The 20523-nt window shown below is 41.9% G+C and overlaps 1 protein-coding gene across 1 annotated transcript in view; it reads right to left on the bottom strand.

Moving 5' to 3' along the window:
* LOC139748211 (neuroligin-4, X-linked-like) overlaps positions 1-20523 on the bottom strand; it is a 76901-nt gene that overhangs the window by 15077 nt on the left and 41301 nt on the right. The window lies entirely within an intron of this gene.

Raw genomic sequence — 20523 nt, 5'->3', positions numbered from 1 at the left:
TACCTATCGTTCAATTGCTTGACATTAATCACTAAGGAAAAAAAAAAAAAAGGAAAAATCTAAAAAATTGGTTTAACCTTTTTTTTTGACCTGAGTGTGTCATGAATATGTGGTCATAGCAACAATTTTCTCAACTGTGACATATTACATACTAGTGAGCTTTCTCTTATATGCATATATATATATATATATATATATATATATATATATATATATATATATATATATATATATATATATATATATATATATATATATATATGACTCGAAAACACACTTGAAGAGGACGAGAAACCCAATTCTTTTTTTAATTTCGAATAGCGAGAGTTGATACAGGGAAGATAATGGTGGTTGATATCTATGATGGCGTTTCGCAAATAGCTATTATCGTCTGAAATGAAATTACAACGCTAAGTAGACCTGTCACTTCATAACTGGCTCAGAACATCCAATCAGAGAGCTTGTGACGAAGTCTGTCACCAGCCTTTTTCAATCCTGGGGTGAAAATAATGATGTACATTTTCTCTCTCTTTTTTTTTCTTTCTTTCTTTGTGCTTTTCGCTTTGATGTGATCACCAGTCCTTTGGCGTTATCGACAATTTGGCACACACACACACACACACACACACACACACACACACACACCATTAAGGATACACGCAGATCACTGGCTGCTCCCTTGATAATGGTTGAGCTCATAGCTGACACAGAAGCTATGTTAAGGTACCTCAGTTGTGCTAACAACCACCCTCGCCCATGTGAAGAGATTTTCCACCAATCCAAACTCTAAATTACAAGGCTGTTGGCGAATGGGAGGCTTGCTTATAGATATGCGAAATCTTTTGATAACTGCCAATTAAAGAAAAACTTTTGAACATCCTAAAGAGTTCTTGTTTACAAGAGGGAGTAAAAGGAAAAAAAAATTAGTTGATTTGTAGAGTAATTTACAGTCTCGTTGGTAGATAGCATCTCCTCCCCAGAGATTACATGCTCCCCAGATACGACCCATGCTCCCTAGATACGACCCATGCTCCCCAGATACGACCCATGCTCCCCAGATACGACCCATGCTCCCCAGATACGACCCATGCTCCCCAGATACGACCCATGCTCCCCAGATACGACCCATGCTCCCTAGATACGACCCACGCTCCTCAGATACGACCCATACTCCCCAGATACGACCCACGCTCCCCAGAAACGACCCCTGCTCCCCAGATACGACCCATGCTCCCCAGATGTTACATGCTCCCCAGATACGACCCATGCTCCCCAGATACGACCCATGCTCCCCAGATGTTACATGTTCCCCAGATACGACCTTCCTTCTGGTCGTGGCTTGGGACCGACTCCTTCCTCTGGCTGGTCGTCACAGCTGGCATTAACGACCTCCACCAACCGTTCCTATAACGACAACCTCTGTGCAATCTTCTCCATGGCAACGTAAGGGCCCGGGTCATTAGTACCTCATTAGCGGAGAAGTAACGAGGCAATTAAACACGCCGGTGCATATCTTGGGTAGTTGGTCCCTTATGTTTGGCGACCAGATCATTAACAAGGTAATTGTACAACTGAGTGGTATAATTCGACGACCTCGTTTGACTTTATGTTCACCAGTCATAGCAAACACAACAAATATGTTTGTTTGTTTTTTTATGCTTGATTTTCCTCATTAGAGAAGGGCCAGTTATATCTTAAAATATAATTGTCGATTTCTATGCGAATTCTAAACTATCATTATACGTTTATTGTGAGTGTTTCACTTAGCAATAGCTTTCATTCATAATGAAGAACATTAATGAAATTTCCCACTAAGAGATAAAGTTCTATGAGTCATATGTTCAGTCCAGGATGATAGGAAGGCAAATGGACTATCTATATGTGATGTAAGTCATTATCATTCTCTGTCTATGGATAGGCAGTGTGGAGCATCCATCAGACATCTTTATTGCTCAATATTTTCGTATTTGTCTCTTTATTATGAGTAATGTACATTGTTCTCTCTCTCTCTCTCTCTCTCTCTCTCTCTCTCTCTCTCTCTCTCTCTCTCTCTCTCTCTCTCTCTCTCTCTCTCTCTCTCTCCCTTCCTTCCTTCCTTCTTGGCAAAATTCTCTTCATTCTTTTTCATCTCTTTTATCACCGTAATTCCCTCCCTTCCCCCCCCCCCACCCACCCCCTGTCTGAGTGATGCTATTAGAAGTGGGCGTCGTAATTCACGTTCTTTAACAACCCTGTCACAAACATAACCTCTTATTCGATCTTTCTATAAGTCTCTTGTGAGGTTTGGCAACTTGCCTGCCTGCCTCTCTCTCCCGTGGCCACTTGCAGTGTGCCACCAGCCAGGCTTCGACTCCTCAAGACGATTCGACCCCTCAAGACGACTCTTGTTCGACTCAACTTCCAAACTTTGTTGATCCACTGAACACGAGGCGATACTTAGTGAATTCTATTCCTCTGCCTCTGTCCTCTGTCGCGATCTTGCTGTTATAGCCTTCTGTACTTCATTTAAAACTCTTCAATATTCTTAGTGAAGGGAAATATCTAAACTAGTTATTGAGTGGAGTATTATTATCAGCGTTCGAACCTATTCCCCGTATCCCACAAGATCTTAAGTTCTCATAAACTTAGTTCTTAACAAGTCAGTAGTGACTCACAACTTTGAAATAATAGCAACGAAAATATAATTTCTATTATATTTTTGTTTGATTTCGCGAATCGTATCTATATTTCAAATTCGCTTTCGAATGTACGAATTCTTAAAAACAGACTGTTCAATCTATGAGTTATACATGAAATGAAAAGATTTCTAGTACAATGAAACGAATGAGCACAAAACTTAAGATACGATAGATAATACTTATGTATTCTGCTTCTTATGAATAATGATGATAGATGTTACTGGTTCTATGTCCTCTAAGGACGCTAAAGTTCATAAGGTGTGTGTGTGTGTGTGTGTGTGTGTGTGTGTGTGTGTGTGTGTGTGTGTGTCCATTCTCCTTTCCAGTTTACTTTCCTCATTTTTACAAGCACGAGGGAAAATTTTTGACAAGTTTTGACGCTAATAGTTTGGTGAATTTTATTATAAGTTCCTCTCTCACGACCAGAAGTTTAGGTGAGGTCTGCAAGACGAAATGGAGAGAGAGAGAGAGAGAGAGAGAGAGAGAGAGAGAGAGAGAGAGAGAGAGAGAGAGAGAGAGAGAGAGAGAGAGAGAGAAGATGTGTGTTATCTATTAAAGAAAAAGCAATACGGAAGAAAGTAATGCAGCGGTAATGGGCAGTAAAGCAGGAAGGTAATAGATAGTAAAATTAAAGGAAGAAGCGTAATGGGGAATAAATTGGGATAATGGGGAAAGAATAGGATCATGTGGAAGAAATGAGGAATATATGAGGCTCAAGATAAAGAAACGCTTTTACAACATGTTTATGTGTGTGTGTGTGTGTGTGTGTGTGTGTGTGTGTGTGTGTGTGTGTGTGTGTGTGTGTGTGTGAGTGCGTTAGACAAAAACGCTGATGGAATGAGCACAGACGCCCACAAATGATGCTTAAAAAACCCGTTTTGGCTTTATAGAAAACCCTAACTCACCCATCCCATTCTAGAAATGGCTTACGTCCAACAGCCAACACCGAGATGGTTGACGATCAATGACTATGACCCAGAAAAAGGGTTTTTATGTCCTGGACAGAAAGGGACTCTGATTTAAACTCTCTTCAGGAGGGAAGCCAAGATCTGGAGTCTTGAGTACTCTCTCTCTCTCTCTCTCTCTCTCTCTCTCTCTCTCTCTCTCTCTCTCTCTCTCTCTCTCTCTCTCTCTCTCTCTCTCTCTCTCACTAACATCTATTCATCCATCTCTATATATATTCATAGCTTTGAATCTATCTATCTTTATATTTCTATGTATCGAATTCATCTACCTGTAGTTCTCTTTCTATATCAAAATCTAACTCTCTCCACCATTCCTATGTCGCCTCAGTGAATTTTGTTTCCGTAGATAAAGCAGCAAGTCTCTCTGTCTCGCTGACTCTCCCTTTATCTCTCATCATCTCTTAGCGTTGATGTCATCCTTCCTGTCTCTATATCTCACATTACTCCACCTACTTACGTTGTCTCGCTCGCTGTCTCGTAGTGTTTCACACCCCTATCTACGTTGTCTCGCTCGCTGTCTCTTACTGTCTCACACCCTTACTTACGTTGTCTCGCTCGCTGTCTCTTAGTGTCTCACACCCCTACTTACGTTGTCTCGCTCGCTGTCTCTTACTGTCTCACACCCTTACTTACGTAGTCTCGCTCGCTGTCTCCTAGTGTCTCACACTCTTATTTACGTTGTCTCGCTCGCTGTCTCTTAGTGTCTCACACCCTTACTTACGTAGTCTCGCTCGCTGTCTCATAGTGTCTCACACCCTTACTTACGTAGTCTCGCTCGCTGTCTCATAGTGTCTCACACCCTTACTTACGTAGTCTCGCTCGCTGTCACTTAGTGTCTCACACCCCTACTTACGTTGTCTCGCTCGCTGTCTCTTAGTGTCTCACACCTCTCACCGTAGCAGCGGCGTCAGGGGAGAGGAGAGACAAACATCTCTTACTGAGACGGGGTTGTGTGTGTTCGGAGGCAGACAAATGGCGTAGGTGGTGTTGTTGTGGCTACAGCAACGGCTGATGGAGTGAGTCGTGTGGGGTGTGGGTGTGGGGTGTGGGGTCGTGTGGGTCGTGTGGGGGTGTGGGGGAGTGTGTGGGAGTGAGGGGGGCGTTGTTAATGTCGGTGTTGATCAAGTTGACGTCCGAGGCGGTGTTGATGATGGACTTGTTGTCATCAATAAGGGGAAGGTGATGAGGGTAGCGCTGGTGGGCCTGTGGTTCTCTCTCTCTCTCTCTCTCTCTCTCTCTCTCTCTCTCTCTCTCTCTCTCTCTCTCTCTGTCTTTAAGGGATACTAATACCCTCCACAGAAGGGGACATTAATCGCCCCTCCCCCTTTCAGCAGGGGACAGTAATTCCTTTTCCCTTTCTATCAACTTTAAGTATACAAGGAAAGTGGTGTTGACATTAGCCAAAAGCGAGCGTTCCATAAGTGTTCGATTGCCTTCAATCTCGAAAAAAAAAATAAAAACATTAACAAAAATGAGTCAAAAATACTTTCCTTTAAGATTCATGAATGCGTATATTGTTATAACATCAGGTAAATCTGTGTGTGTATGTGTATGTGTGTGTGTGTATGTGTATGTGTGTGTGTGTGTGTGTGTGTATATGTGTGTGTATGAAGTCGCGAGCTGAGTTTTCGAAGTTTGTTTACAAACATGATCTGGCCACTGGCTGAGGATGGCAACACTGCCTCCGCCAACGACCGAGCAACTAGTTATCAGTGCTACCAATGCCCGCTCTCTCACCCAGAGCAGTCCAATTTTTTTATGAAATAGAAGAACAATTCCCTTACAAATTTACAGTCAAATATTCATATATACAAATGGAGCGGTTGTGATGTTTTGAAAGGTACTTAGACAACAGAGGACCTCAATATAAACAACATAGGGTAATTGATAACGACCAGTTTCTCCATCATCAGCAAACGACCATTCTCGGCAATGTACGTAATCACGCTCACACAACACCACCAGCTAACCCAATGTGGGTAGCGTGTTCCTTACTGGCACTCAGTTGCTTTTGAGACAGTGAGTGAAGTGCACATCAAGTAATCTCTCCCCGACCTACGAGAAATGTATATACACCAGCGCAGACCACAAGCAGTGGGGTATGTACGAGTCTCTCCCCGACCTACGAGAAATGTATATATACCAGCGCAGACCACAAGCAGTGGGGTATGTACGAGTCTCTCCCCGACCTACGAGAAATGTATATACACCAGCGCAGACCACAAGCAGTGGGGTATGTACGAGTCTCTCCCGACCTACGAGAAATGTATATATACCAGCGCAGACCACAAGCAGTGGGGTAAGTACGATATCTTTATGCTTTTATTTTTTTTCAAAAGTATAGTCCTATCTGGGTCATTCCTTGTCTATTGTTTTGTTTTAGTGTTGGGATATTATTTACTTGTGAGCCGTAGGGTTTGTAATATCACGACCGAGAGAGACTACCTCCGTTTCTTTATATGTATCCATCGCCATGTCTGAATGTATTTAACGGTAAGTAGTTGATTTTATTTTTTGGGTGGATTATCTTTAATGTGCTTAAGAATTTGTGTTTTGCTTTTATTATTACTCATGTCACATGAGAATTATTTTTAATGGTGCTTAAGAATTTATATTTTGCTTTTATTATTACTCATGTCACGTTTGAATTATTTTTAATGTGCTTAAGAATTTATATTTTGCTTTTATTATTACTCGTGTCACGTTTGAATTTCCCGCGATATTTTATTTACTTTAGATTTATACATAGACGAGGTTGTGTATATTGTACAGACACTCGTCATGCACATATTTCATGTACACTAGTCTTTTCCTTTTCGTAGGTTTTGATGATCTTGTAAGCAATTCTGTCAAGCGTGTTAGTAGAATTCATAGATATTCATTGTATACCTAGATTAGCAGGGAAAGTCAGATTGAAACGGAAAGACGTCAAAATATGCACCAAGAAGTGCAACTCTCAGCGTCCATGGTCTTACAAGACTAATGTAACATGCAAATTGAGACTTACTGTATGCAAATGACCTACTAACAATAGCCCTCCTTGCGGAATGCGCTTTTGTTTATAATCCCAGAAATTATTAATTCACAAAGATCACGAAATGACACAGCTTGACGCCCTCATTACCTAGAGCCAAAATCAGGGGATGGCAGGATTAAGAAGGATTAGGCAAAATTATCTAGTTGACACAGCGTGACTTTTGGCTTGCATCCTTATTATATATCTATATATCATCGAATTTTGAACGTGTCTCCCTTGTGTCCTCATTATCCAATGGCTGGTGTTTTTTTTTTTTTCTTTTCTTTTAGCCAAAACGTTCCACTCCATTCTTTTGCCACAGCCAGAGTTGGTGGAGGAGGTGGGAGGTTGGGAGAGGTTAGGGGAAGGGGAGAGCTTGGCTCTCTGCCACCACATACCTCAACCAAAACCCCAGGAGTCGATGGCGTCGTCTGCTTGCCTGCAGTTGTGGAAAAGATCTTAAAGACGAAGTGAAGATAATCCTTTTAGAAACCGTTATTTGTAGGTTTTGGCAGCAATAATGGATATTAGGGTTATGTTAAGGTGTATATGATTTTCATTCATGGATTACCCCATTATAGTTACGTATGACGTGTGGTATACATAAGCTTATTAACTCAAAGGATAACCATCGTCAATACACGTATGGTTTTGAGTAGAACACTGTATACGTTGGAGTTCGATCATCTGCTTCGAAAACTCGGAATTCGATCTCTTTTTTCCCCAAAACAAAAACATGCGAGAACACGAAGCTTAGAGGGACATTTAACGTTGTAATACTGCCGCAATGCAGGCTATGTATTGATTTGCACATATTTCCCACATGAAGGTAAAGGTCTTTTTCCTGACATTTTCAGCATTTAAGGTTCGGACTCATCATTGCTAGAATATTATTAGTCTGGGTTAACATATACGTAACGACGGAACGTGTTTGTGTCTAAGTCTATTATTGCACTTATTGTTACGGACGTGACTGAATTCTTTCCGTCTATTGACCTGCAGTAATGCGATAGATTATTCCAAATACAATACACCGAAATCAATAGCTTTGAAACCATGATTTTAGATCAGATTCTCTTATCAAATAGAAACGCATGTGTGTGTGTGTGAGTAACCTCGTAACTAGAACTTATATGGGTCAAATGCATAGAGAGTGTCTGTGGTCTTCGAATTACCCTTAACACCTGAAGGTGTTGAAGAATCTTCGTTTGGTACATGTAGTTTGATGTTGATGAACCTTAATGGCCCTGGGCAGTTGACAGGCTTTAAAAGCCCAAACAACCAACCAACCATGGGATTAGTATTCCACTGGAAACATGATAAAAAAAAGATATTCGGAACAAATCCTAAACAATTTCGCTAGAACTCTCTGCGTGGAGCAGAGTGCGATCAAATTACCGTGAAAAACATTTCGTCTCTCATCATTCGAAAGTCATTCATATCATTTCTTTCCCTGTGTGGGCAAGATACCGACTCAGCAAACGACCTTTCAATAGCAACCTCGTTTCCAGTCCATTACACGCCACTTTCTATCTTCCTCGGCACAATTCTTAATTGGCTCGTCCGTCAAGAAATGCATCTTTGGCAAGTGGATAACTAGTCTTGCTGTGTGACATTCTTTTAAGCAATCGAGTATCTCTTAATCACTACTCAGATAATCTTTTTTTTATCTATAGATACTATTATCTGGGTATCAGAGCACCTTCCCGATCCTCCTGCCAAAATGAAATGTCTCCATTGGATGTTCTTGTTTTTACGTTGGTCATAATGTCTGTTGATTTTTACGTTGGTCAAAATGTTGTTGATTTTTTACGATAGTCAAAATGTTGTTAATTTTTACGTTGGTCAAAATGTTCGTTGATTTTTACGTTAGTCAAAATGTTCGTTGATTTTTACGTTAGTCAAAATGTTTGTTGATTTTTACGTTAGTCAAAATGTTTGTTGATTTTTTACGATAGTCAAAATGTTTGTTGATTTTTTACGATAGTCAAAATGTTTGTTGATTTTTTACGTTGGTCATAATGTTTGTTAATTCTTACGTTGGTCATAATGTTTGTTGATCTTTTACGTTGGTCATAATGTTTGTTAATAACATCAAATGGTAATTTCACGAAACATAAGAAACACGCTCTTGTTTTGGTTTCATATACGCTGTGGCCAGTTTGTTCATTATCACTTAACCACTGTACTTATATGTTCCAATTTTTGATCACCAGACAGTTTGTTTGCATTATAATTCTTGTATGGTGTGGTCTTAGAAACAGGTCAGGTGCAATGTCGACTCCCTCTCACACACACAGATTCTCCTGCAGCTTATATCCCCAATTGATGATCATGGTGTCGAAGTCTTCTTTCACTGTGCCTCATTACTTTACAGTTGCTTGGCTGGATTTCAATGGCTATGCACCAGACCAACTTTGGAGTATGTGCGTGTGTGTGTGGGTGGTTTTTCTCCCACACACCACGGCCGATAGAATACATCAACAACCACCATGTTACAACCAGACGACTATAACACGCTGGTACATTTAGGTAGTCATGGTGGCTCTACCCTCAGAGCTACGTTCACACAAGCATCAATCGATTAAAGAACACTTTTCAATACATAAATACCTTCGTAGAATACAGGCAATGTTTCATGCCTTCCCTGTGTTGCACCCTCAGACCTTTCGCGTCTGGTTCTAAAGCAGTATTGACGCCTTGTTAGAAAACCTGTGCAGATGTTCTCAGTTGCTGGCGTTCCCAAGGCTAGAGCAGTTCTCGAAGCTCATAAGAATTGATTTTTTGATCGTCAACTGCGTGTCGGATCGTTTATAAAAGGATCCAAATATCCCTTACTGTTCTGGTTATTGATTTAACGCCCTCAGATCCCTCCATGTCTTTGGTACCCAACTTGTTCCGCCAGTTGGAACTCGCTCGCAATAAGTGTTTCGTGCGCGTGACCAGCGGGATAATTCAGACGAAATATTCCCAACTGGGAAAAAAAAAAACTATAGACACAGGAAACATTTCCAAGGGGCAAAAAAATAATCATTTAGAGACATGATTTTGTGGCTAGGGTTCATAATCCTGAAGACTAGCATACGTACGTCTACCTTAATTGTCTCTTATTCTACTGCCTGTATCACTGCCATTTGTGATTTTTACCTCCTGGTCGACGGCTACCTTAGACCACATAATTGAAGGTAAATAGAACCATCGTGAAGACTGGCTTCCGTCAAACTATTCCCAAAAATCCTTTCGTATGACGATTCAGTTCCAGATATATTTCCCTGCTCTTAGATACCAGTGGTAGAAGAAGGAAACAAATAACTGGTTCTGTTCTTATGTTCTGGGGTTTGTTTTTGTTGTTGTTAATCTTGTGTATTTCGAGATAGCCCAACACACCACTGGCGTGAGCATGGGGTAGGTGAAGGATGCAAAGTCCTGGGTGCACTGAAAAAGGTTTGGAGAGAGAGGTGACCTGTGTGTGTGTGTGTGAGAGGGGCAGAGATGAGTGTGGTTGATGGTATCGTACTACCAACGGTGATGCGTGGATGTGAACTTTGTACTGTAGAGAGAAAAGTACGGAACAGGGTAGAAGACAGTATGGGGTAAGGAGGGATGATCGAGTGGGAAATAACAAGGCGAAAGAGAGAGGTGAGATAGTATGAGGAGTGTGTATGTGAAAGAGTTGAAATGGATGTGCTGCAATGGTTTGGACATATAGGGGAGGATGACTATATGACAATGTACACGTCCGAAGTGGAGGGAATAATGAAAATGTGGAGAGTAAGGAGACTGTGTGGAAGGATGGAGTGAAAGAAGCTTAAAGTTGCTCGTGACCTGGACATGCAGCAGAATGTGAGACGTGCAAGGGACAGAGTGAATTAGTGTGAAGTGGTACACAGCGGGCGACTAGACTGCGAACAAGCATAGAAAACACACACACACACACACACACACACACACACACACACACACAGAGCCAGGGGGACTTATGTCTGACCTCGCGATGAAATTAGAAAAAACAAATGGAAACACAGACGAAGCGCAAGTGTTGTGGAGTGGTAAGCATAATGGCGCATTGCCCGTTGCTGGGGCTGGGAACGCCGACCCTAATGGACTTACTGCAGGTGCATGTGTTGTCCCAAGAGGACAACACATTCTGGAATATGTAAGATGGACGTAAAGTTTCGCGGACCTTTGTGTATATATATATATATATATATATATATATATATATATATATATATATATATATATAAAGCACACATCACAGCACACAGTTAAACATTTCTTCTTTCAAAAATGTTGTTTACATCCACACAGACATCCACTTTCTCTGGACGAACATAAACGTAGCTTATGTATCCCTTCCCTTCGCCTCGAACTGTCAACAACTCCCACTCAATGAAGCTCTAGCAATACTAGATATCACACACGACCTTATGGTAGCCACTCCTTGCAACACAAACATCAACACAAAACAAACACCTTCAGAAAACTCACTGATATCGGATGAGTAATATAAAGAGAATGTCGTAGCAAACTCTACATACATCATATCTGGTCCATCTGAAGCTTCTCTTCACACGCTGGTTACATCCAATTTGTTCAGAGAGAATATAACGAGGCTACAAACCACACACACAACACATCACTCAGATCAATCACCGATTGCCTAACAGCCATCAACATCCAACATCTGAACGCCAAAACAAAAATACATCCAGGACGATCAAACCTCAATATGTCTGACACTCGGTTGTCTGACTAGATCCCTTTCATTCAACCCGCTTCATATCCAGCCACTAGACCCCCTCTCCAAGATATAAAAGGATTACCTTTGTTTCACAATCCAACAACCTTGACTTACACTTTGTCTCTCTCCCCGAGCAAACACAACGCTGACAAAACACATACACACTGAAATGACTCAAGAGAGAGTAACCACCCTCCAGAGCAAGTTTCAAAATCCATTTGAAATGGCATCCCCCTGACATGTACGAGTTACTCTTTCTCGTGTGTTCTCTGGACACCATCCATGTCCCCAACATGACAATTACACGACAAGGAGTCTAATGCCCGAGAAGCAACTCCTAAACTGGTGACATTGAACACCTTCCCCTCCACTTGTCATGTGCCTGCCTGGCAAAGACACACTCGACCATAAATTTCAACTTGTTCACCTCACCCTCTCCATTCCCGGTGGATGTGGCTGACTTCCTGAGCGCTGTGGCAGTCTCATGAAAGGGCATCCTGGAGTAGAAGAGTACGGTAAAGCATTGCAAAAGAAAAGAGAACAGATTGCTTTATCATAATCACACACATACCCTCTCTATCATATGTAACCCATAGAAGAAGAAATGTATTAGAAACGAAGCCTGCAGACGCCCAGCCTCACCAGACACCACTGGTGGGTCTGTGTCTCTCGATCCACCGTCAGAAATCGATACGCATCAGTGCGCATGCGCCGGGTCTTCCTCCCTGATCCCCTCTTAAGACGCCCCCCTGTCTCACCCTGTCATCTTTCTCTCCCTCGATAATAATAATTATAATTTTCTGATTTGTATTCGATTTTTTCTCTCATTTTTTTTTTCATTAGAGATATTCTATAGGCATGGGAACAGGGTCGTTTGGTTTTATCGCCGTATCTGTATATATATTCTTCTTCCATACTTGAACGCAGTTTCCCGCGTAAGCAAAGTAGCGCCAGGAATAGACGACGAAAGACCGCATTCTTTCACATCCATTCCCTTAGCTGCCATGTGTAATGCACCGAAACTGCAGCTCCTAATCTACATCCAGGTCCCACAGACCATTACATGGTTTATATATATATATATATATATATATATATATATATATATATATATATATATATATATATATATATATATAAAACTCTTTTTCCAAGGATTTTATCGACCTATGCATGTACGTCCTCTCTCTCTCTCTCTCTCTCTCTCTCTCTCTCTCTCTCTCTCTCTCTCTCTCTCTCTCTCTCTCTCTCTCTCACTACACCTCTCTCCCCTACTCACATTATTTGCTTTGCATGTTGTCTCATCCAGAGGGAAGCCTCCAGGCTAAATAATACAGTCAACATAGCTGCCTAGGGGGACAGCTATACCCGTGTGCTCTGGAGTTAGCTGAGTCGTTTAGCTTTTAGAGGAGGAGCTTAAGCCTTACGCACGCGGGATATAGAGTCGACAAACCCAGCTGGTTCTGTCCAGTGTTGCAAAAAAAAAAAGGAGAATTCTATGAAAAAAATGCATTGTTTCATCCTCCCTTCTGGCTCAACCATTGTTAAGCTAACTAGAATTGTTTGTATCACTTATATTACCACCCCCCCATCCTCTTCCTTCTCTTCCTCCTCTTTACTTTGTGCATGATGGAGTACAGTGTAAATAACAGAGGTGTACTCTGATTACACCATTACAATGGTAGAGTACAGGGACGCGAGTTTTGTACACATTACAGAGTGTGGATATATGTCATAAGGATGTTTGGTCATGTGCTTTGTAAGGTATCTGACTTCTTTCCGTCTTAGTATGCAACAAGAACTGACATTACGTTTGTACTTGATGACAGAACCCCTTGCCATTCCTCAAACAGAACTTCATCATTTTTGATTATCAAAATACGGATGACAGAACCCCTTGCCATTCCTCAAACAGAACTTCATCATTTTTGATTAACAAAATACGGATGACAGAACACCTTGCCATTCCTCAAACAGAACTTCATCATTTTTGATTAACAAAATACGGATGACAGAACACCTTGCCATTCCTCAAACAGAACTTCATCATATTTCGATTAACAAAATACGAAAAAAATCTCGTCCATTTTCAACTGATGTGAACCATACACATATTGATCTACCGTCATTGTTAACCGTCACACAAACTGACCGACGGTGTATACAAAAGAATTTTGTATTCTACAGAAGAGTCATCGCTGAGAACTACAAGCAGTATAATATGCCATTCTTTCACTGTCGTGCATCTATTTTAGAAAATGAAATGTAAAAACTTGCGAGTTCTTAGGCCTTAGTTAGTCTACAAAACTTCCCAGCGAATAAATGGAGCACATTCGACGCTCACGGAATAAAGCCAAGACTTGATGAGGAGGAAACACACACACACACACACACACACACACACACACACACACACACACAACTACTCCGTTATACGTGGAAATGAAGAACACATAACATAGAACACTGGACAGAAACTGGTGCCCCCCCGTATTTTGGAGGAACAATGTTAAGACTAAAGATTCGATTGTATTTGATGACGTCGCCTTCAGCCAATCAGAAGAGCAGTCGTTTCCTCTTTTAAGATTTTGTCAGGCTGGATTCTGCGAGCCTTCAAGACGAGAGAGGCTAAATCAACGATAACGCTAAAGTCACTAGTACTTTCCTGAACAGAGTACTCGCTTTTGTTGACTCTGCTCTCCAGGATGGTCGAGATTCCAGAGTTTGAAAGTGTGCAATGAACTCTTACGGCCCGCATTGACGCAGTGAAGGATCTCAAACACTGTGGGAACGTCTGAAAGCACTTAGGGGAAAAAAAACTTCATGAGCGGAGCTGGAAGAGATATAATATAATCTCCATTGAAATGATGCAAGAAGGATTAGCTCCCCGTTCTAGAAATCGAAAGCAGACGACTCATCTTGGCACAAGAGACGTGGTAGATGGTGCATGGGACGCTAAATATTACCATCAGATCAAGTGGTATGGTAATTGCAGAAGTGGGACCAAAAATGTCAATTATCTGGTGTCCATAATGATGACTTCATACTTTACCTACCGCATTAGAAACACTATTAAAGCACAGTGAAGATATCTAAAGATACTACATATTACCATCAGATCAAGTGATATGATAATTGCAGAAGTGGGACCAAAAATTTCAATTATCTGGTGTCCATATTGATGATTTCATACTTTACCTACCGCATTAGAAACACTATTAGAGTACAGTGAAGATATCTAAAAGGTCCGAGACAGATGCCTACATATTGTGGCGAAAGTCATGATGTGGAGGGACATGTTTGACCAGCTCGAAGTGGACTGTATGAACAGAGGATCAACACAAGAGCATTGTGGTTGTGCTAGTGCTGGTCAGCCACGGAGGCTCCTTCACGACTGTTGCCAAATATTGATCTAGGTACATTATTCATGAAGACTGACGCGTTTTGTCCATCAAGGCTTTTAAAGTGATAATGAAAGAAATACATGTTTCTTTTTATTTATCATAATTGATGTATTTATCATTGATTATACTTATATTCGCTAAAGCTGGGTTGACTATGTTGTAGCCAGGGGTCACTGCCCACACACGTATTACGCCAAGTTTCACACTCTCGATCACAACCCACAGTCAGTTAGTGTTCAGTTTTTCAGTTAACATTTTAAAGTAACTGGAACAGGGATATCCTGAAGTGAAACCAGTTCGACGTACGTATTGAGTCGTAAAGTCTGATTGGTACTTGTGCCTGTCGTCTGAGGTTGTCGCTGGACAGAGCTGATAAGAAACAATGATAGATCATCTCTTAACATTTCTCAGTTTTAGTTTATTTCTTGTCAGAAGAAAGACTTTTTAACTTATCCAAAATTGGGAGTCTGTACCATCTTGTTTAGCATAGGGTTTACCATCTAGTTAATTGATTGTCTTTGAAATTAATGCTAGGTTGCGATAAAACCACAATCAAGTTGCTTCTTCCTTCTCCCAGACAACATATCGCTGCCTGCCCTGTACAGTACAAACAGGTAATTACACCCGTTAATGTTCCCTAAGTGAAAAGGAAACTTGGGTGGTTATCTTCAAGGCTAAGCTAAACCCTTGAGCATCATTCTTCCTTCCTTCAGTCTTTTTCTGGAGAAGCTACACACAGAGTTGGAGGTACACAGGGAAACTTTTCCTAAACTCCAAAGATGATTATCTATATTCTTTGTGTGTGTGTCTTTCACTGAGCGTGTATATCTTTCTGGGTTGTTAACGTTCTGGAAGTATATATATATATATATATATATATATATATATATATATATATATATATATATATATATATATATTATTTTTTTTTTTTCTTTTTTTTTTTTTATACTTTGTCGCTGTCTCCCGCGTTTGCGAGGTAGCGCAAGGAAACAGACGAAAGAAATGGCCCAACCCCCCCATACACATGTACATACACACGTCCACACACACAAATATACATACCTACACAGCTTTCCATGGTTTACCCCGGACGCTTCACATGCCTTGATTCAATCCACTGACAGCACGTCAACCCCTGTATACCACATCGCTCCAATTCACTCTATTCCTTGCCCTCCTTTCACCCTCCTGCATGTTCAGGCCCCGATCACACAAAATCTTTTTCACTCCATCTTTCCACCTCCAATTTGGTCTCCCTCTTCTCCTCGTTCCCTCCACCTCCGACACATATATCATATATATATATATATATATATATATATATATATATATATATATATATTTCTTTCTTTCTTTCTTTCATACTATTCGCCATTTCCCGCGATACCGAGGTTGCGTTAAGAACAGAGGGCTGGACCTTTTAGGGACTATCCTCACCTGGCCCCCTTCTCTGTTCCTTCTTTTGGAATATTAGAAAAAAAAAATCGAGAGGGGAGGATTTCCAGCCCCCCCCCCGCTCCCTTGCCTTTTAGTCGCCTTCTACGACACACAGGGAGTACGTGGGAAGTATTCTTTCTCCCTTATCCCCAGGGATATATATATATATATATATATATATATATATATATATATATATATATATATATATATATCCGTGCTTTGTCCAATTATTGTCTCAAGATCCAGGCAATAGCCACAAACAGCAATTTTTCCTTTGACACAAAACCACCACCAAAGCAGAACACACACACAGATATTCATCTTCAGCAAAATCCCGTCAAGAAAAACACACACAAAATTCACCAACACAATCCCAGGGCACGGCTCCTACTGCCTCCCACCCACCAACACCCACAACGACACGAAGAAAAAAGAATAAAATCCTTCCCCCCACAGAATGCCAGAACAGATTCTCTCTCCCCAAACTCTCTCCCACCCAAACTCTCTCCCACAGGAAAACACCTCTCCAGTATCTATCCCCCCCCCCCACACAAAACCCATGCCATAAAATTCCCAACTTTGAGAAACGAGATAAAATGCTGTAACACCCGGCTAAGCCCAAGGGAATCGATCCTGGAAAAAATAGAAAATACCGACGCCAACGACATAGCTATTTAACTTTGGCAATAAAACTGGTATACGAATGTATGGTCTGAAGGTGTTGCAATATATATAGTGAATGATATACTCAGAATATACTTCATGACACTGATATATTGCTCTATGAGGTTAGGATATGGTGAAGCAGAGAATATATATATATATTATGTTTTGGACAATCACATGTTTACCAAATAGCATCCTAGCTTCGTCTCTTCGATGTGTATGAAATGACTGTTATATGTCTCTCTTGTGTCTCTCCTGATGATGTGATTATTACACGAAAGTGCACTTGGGAACTTTTCGTGTTTTATTTTCCCCGTGGACTCATAGGAATATATTATGTATATATATATATATATATATATATATATATATATATATATATATATATATATATATATATTCTCTGCTTCACCTCATCCCACATGTGTGTGTGTGTGTGTGTGTATCATCCTGAAAACAGCTACAATTCCTAATACATGGAGGATTTCTATTCATCAGATGCCGTAGCCTTTGATCCTGAGGAGCTGAAGGACTCTCCACCAAGTCCTTCAGACAAGGCGGTAACACAAAGGCCTTTTTTTTTCCTCCCTAATATATCCTTTAGGCTATACACATGTGTATATAGGATGCTTATGCCTATAGCCAGCGTCTGGGGAGGTTCAAAGATGTGTTCGAATAAGGGTTCGAATCCCTTTCATTTTTATCATCGGGTCAAAGCACTCGGCGTCCAGCCAATCCTCCAAGTATTTATCCCTTGAATCTTTTCATTATTGATAGAGAGAGGAGAAAGATCAGGGATTTGCGCCTTGCCTCGAACGCTGGCTCGAAGCAGACTGAGCAAAATTGTTGTGTGTTGCCGAGTCTGGTTCAGTGCGCCAACAGAGCACGACTGCTGACCATCTTGAGTGCCATATCCTGCTCTTATATTCACTATTTCCTCCATGAATATCTTGATGGGAATCTAATCATTCATTCGTATAACGTTACGCAACAGAATGTTCCATTTCGTTAACTTTCCATATCGTTAAATCTTACTTTGAGCTTTCTCCTCTTGGCAGTACTGAATCTTTTCCATTTTTGTTTGTGTTCTAGCACGGAACACCTGCTGGAAAACTGGATCGGTCTTCCTCAGTCTCACCTTGCACGAGGTCACATTTTATGTTCTTGTTTCCAGGGGTTTGTGTATTGTCACAGTCTCTTTTTCATGTCGTTTTCATCTCCTTCCGCTCGTTCCCTCGCGTGGTTTTTCACTTTGCCTCTTGTGTTGGTGCTTTCCATGCTCTATATTGGAAACATGAAATATTAGGGGGATGTTGGGGGTGGGATACACAGACACACACACACACACACACGGGTTTCCGCGTTATAGTGGTTAGTGTTGCTGACCATGATTCAAACAAGGGCCCTCCTGGTCCGAATCCTTGGCACAACAATTAGCCCAAAGGCAACCCCATTTTTCGTCGTCCTTTTGGTACTGATTGAGAAATGGGCACCTGGTGTAGGATTGGGTGTGTCTGTCAGTATACACACATAGGAATAAAGATCTGGTATACATATATACACGAGGTTGTGAGATGGGGCAATACGAGTGGCTAACACTCTCTCTCTCTCTCTCTCTCTCTCTCTCTCTCTCTCTCTCTCTCTCTCTCTCTCTCTCTCTCTCTCTCCCCTTGACACACACACATAGGAATCACAATCATTAATCACACAACAAGAATCACGACCATTCGTCACACACACAACACGCCAACTCTTCACAAGTCAGTTCCCATCCAGCTTGCTACACAGCTTCCTCTAGATAACTTCTCGTGAATAATTCCCCACTAGATTATTCCCACTATATATACCCACTGCCAACCATTTGACCAGTGGACACTTACCAACTAGGGAAAAAAATTGAAGGAACAAAACCTCACTTCATTTTCAGTGCAGTTTGAAATCGAGGCAGGACAATCTCTTGGTGTATAATGCTACACCTTCCAAATTACCTTACGAGTTAAGTCTTTCTAGGGATAAAGGCTGTGAATAATGATGGTTTGTTGATTTTTGAGGGAAGACAGTGTGGGGTAAAGCTCGAGAGAGACTATAAGGGTCAAATTTCACCATTAATCATTGAACTGACACTTTGAATATTTGATCACCCAATAGAAGATAGCATTAAACATTCACCTCCAATCAGAACATTTGATATGTTACATAGTTCCACCTGTCTTGTAACCATCCTTTCACATTATCAAATCATATATGTAAACCTCTGCAAGAGCGGAGGGGGGTTGTGGAAGTCCTCCCCCCTCCTGTATTACTACTTCCAACGGATAGGAAGACAAAAAGGATCCAAGCGAGGATATTTTTTTTCGTTAAAAGCTTAGTCATCTGTTTTTGGCGCTACCTCGCTGGGGAGGGAGAAGCTGAGCGGGTATAGAATTAAAATACATACACATAGATACCCTATTTACATAGACAGGATGATAGAATGAACGTGTTATCTTCCATGTCAAAGTGTGAGAGAGGAGGAAGATACCTCTCCTTCGTAGATCATGTTAGAATCTCACTCTATACCCGAGATTAACAATCTCCCTCACAAGTCCTCATCTCCCTAGCCCCATCCCAGCCTCCTCCTAGGGAGGAAGGTAGGTTGGAGAATTGATGATAGAGGTGGTCCAATTTTTCCCAGACGTCATTGGCAAGGGGTAGCAGTACTGGCAGTTCACATGCCTCGACCAGCGACCAACACACGAGGTCAAGCGACAGCGCAGGGGGAGTAGACAAACGAAAGTCCCGTCAGTCTGCGACTGGGGAGAGATGTACAGAGTTACGTAGACACAGACGTGAGTAGGAGAGAAGTGACACGTCGTCATGAATCTGGCCATAACTGGATGGTTCGTTTTGAGCCACCCAATCACGTGGATGGACCTCCTCCTCCTCTTACCACAGGGGCACCATGTGGATGGACCTCCTCCTCCTCCTCCTCCTGCCACAAGGGCACCACGTGGATGGACCCCCTTCTACCACAGGGGCACCACGTGGATGGACCACCTCCTCCTACCACAGGGGCACCACGTGGATGGACCTCCTCCTCCTACCACAGGGGCACCACGTGGATGGACCTCCTCCTCCTACCACAGGGGCACCACGTGGATGGACCTCCTCCTCCTACCACAGGGGCACCACGTGGATGGACCACCTCCTCCTCCTACCACAGGGGCACCACGTGGATGGACCACCTCCTCCTACACAGGGGCACCATGTGGATGGACCACCTCCTCCTACCACAGGAACACCACGTGGATGGACCTCCTCCTCCTACCACGTGGGGACTTCCTCCTACCACGTGGGGACTTCCTCCTACCACGTGGGGATCTCCTACCACAGGAGCACCACCTCCTACCACGTGGGGATCTCCTCCTACCACGTGAGGACCTCCTCCTACCACGTGGGGACCTCCTCATAGTCTAATGGTGAACAGCGGAGGTCGACTCTTCTTCATTTCCAACGGTGAATTTCTGACATATGAAGATTTTGCCAATTATCATGACGACCGGAAATAGTTTGAAGCGACGAAGGAAAAAAAAAAAAAGGAGGGGAAAAAAAAAAACCATCGTAGATG

Source organism: Panulirus ornatus, chromosome 73 (genome assembly GCF_036320965.1).
Source record: "Panulirus ornatus isolate Po-2019 chromosome 73, ASM3632096v1, whole genome shotgun sequence".
NCBI lineage: Eukaryota > Metazoa > Arthropoda > Malacostraca > Decapoda > Palinuridae > Panulirus > Panulirus ornatus.
This window is presented reverse-complemented; position numbering and strand designations above follow the sequence as displayed.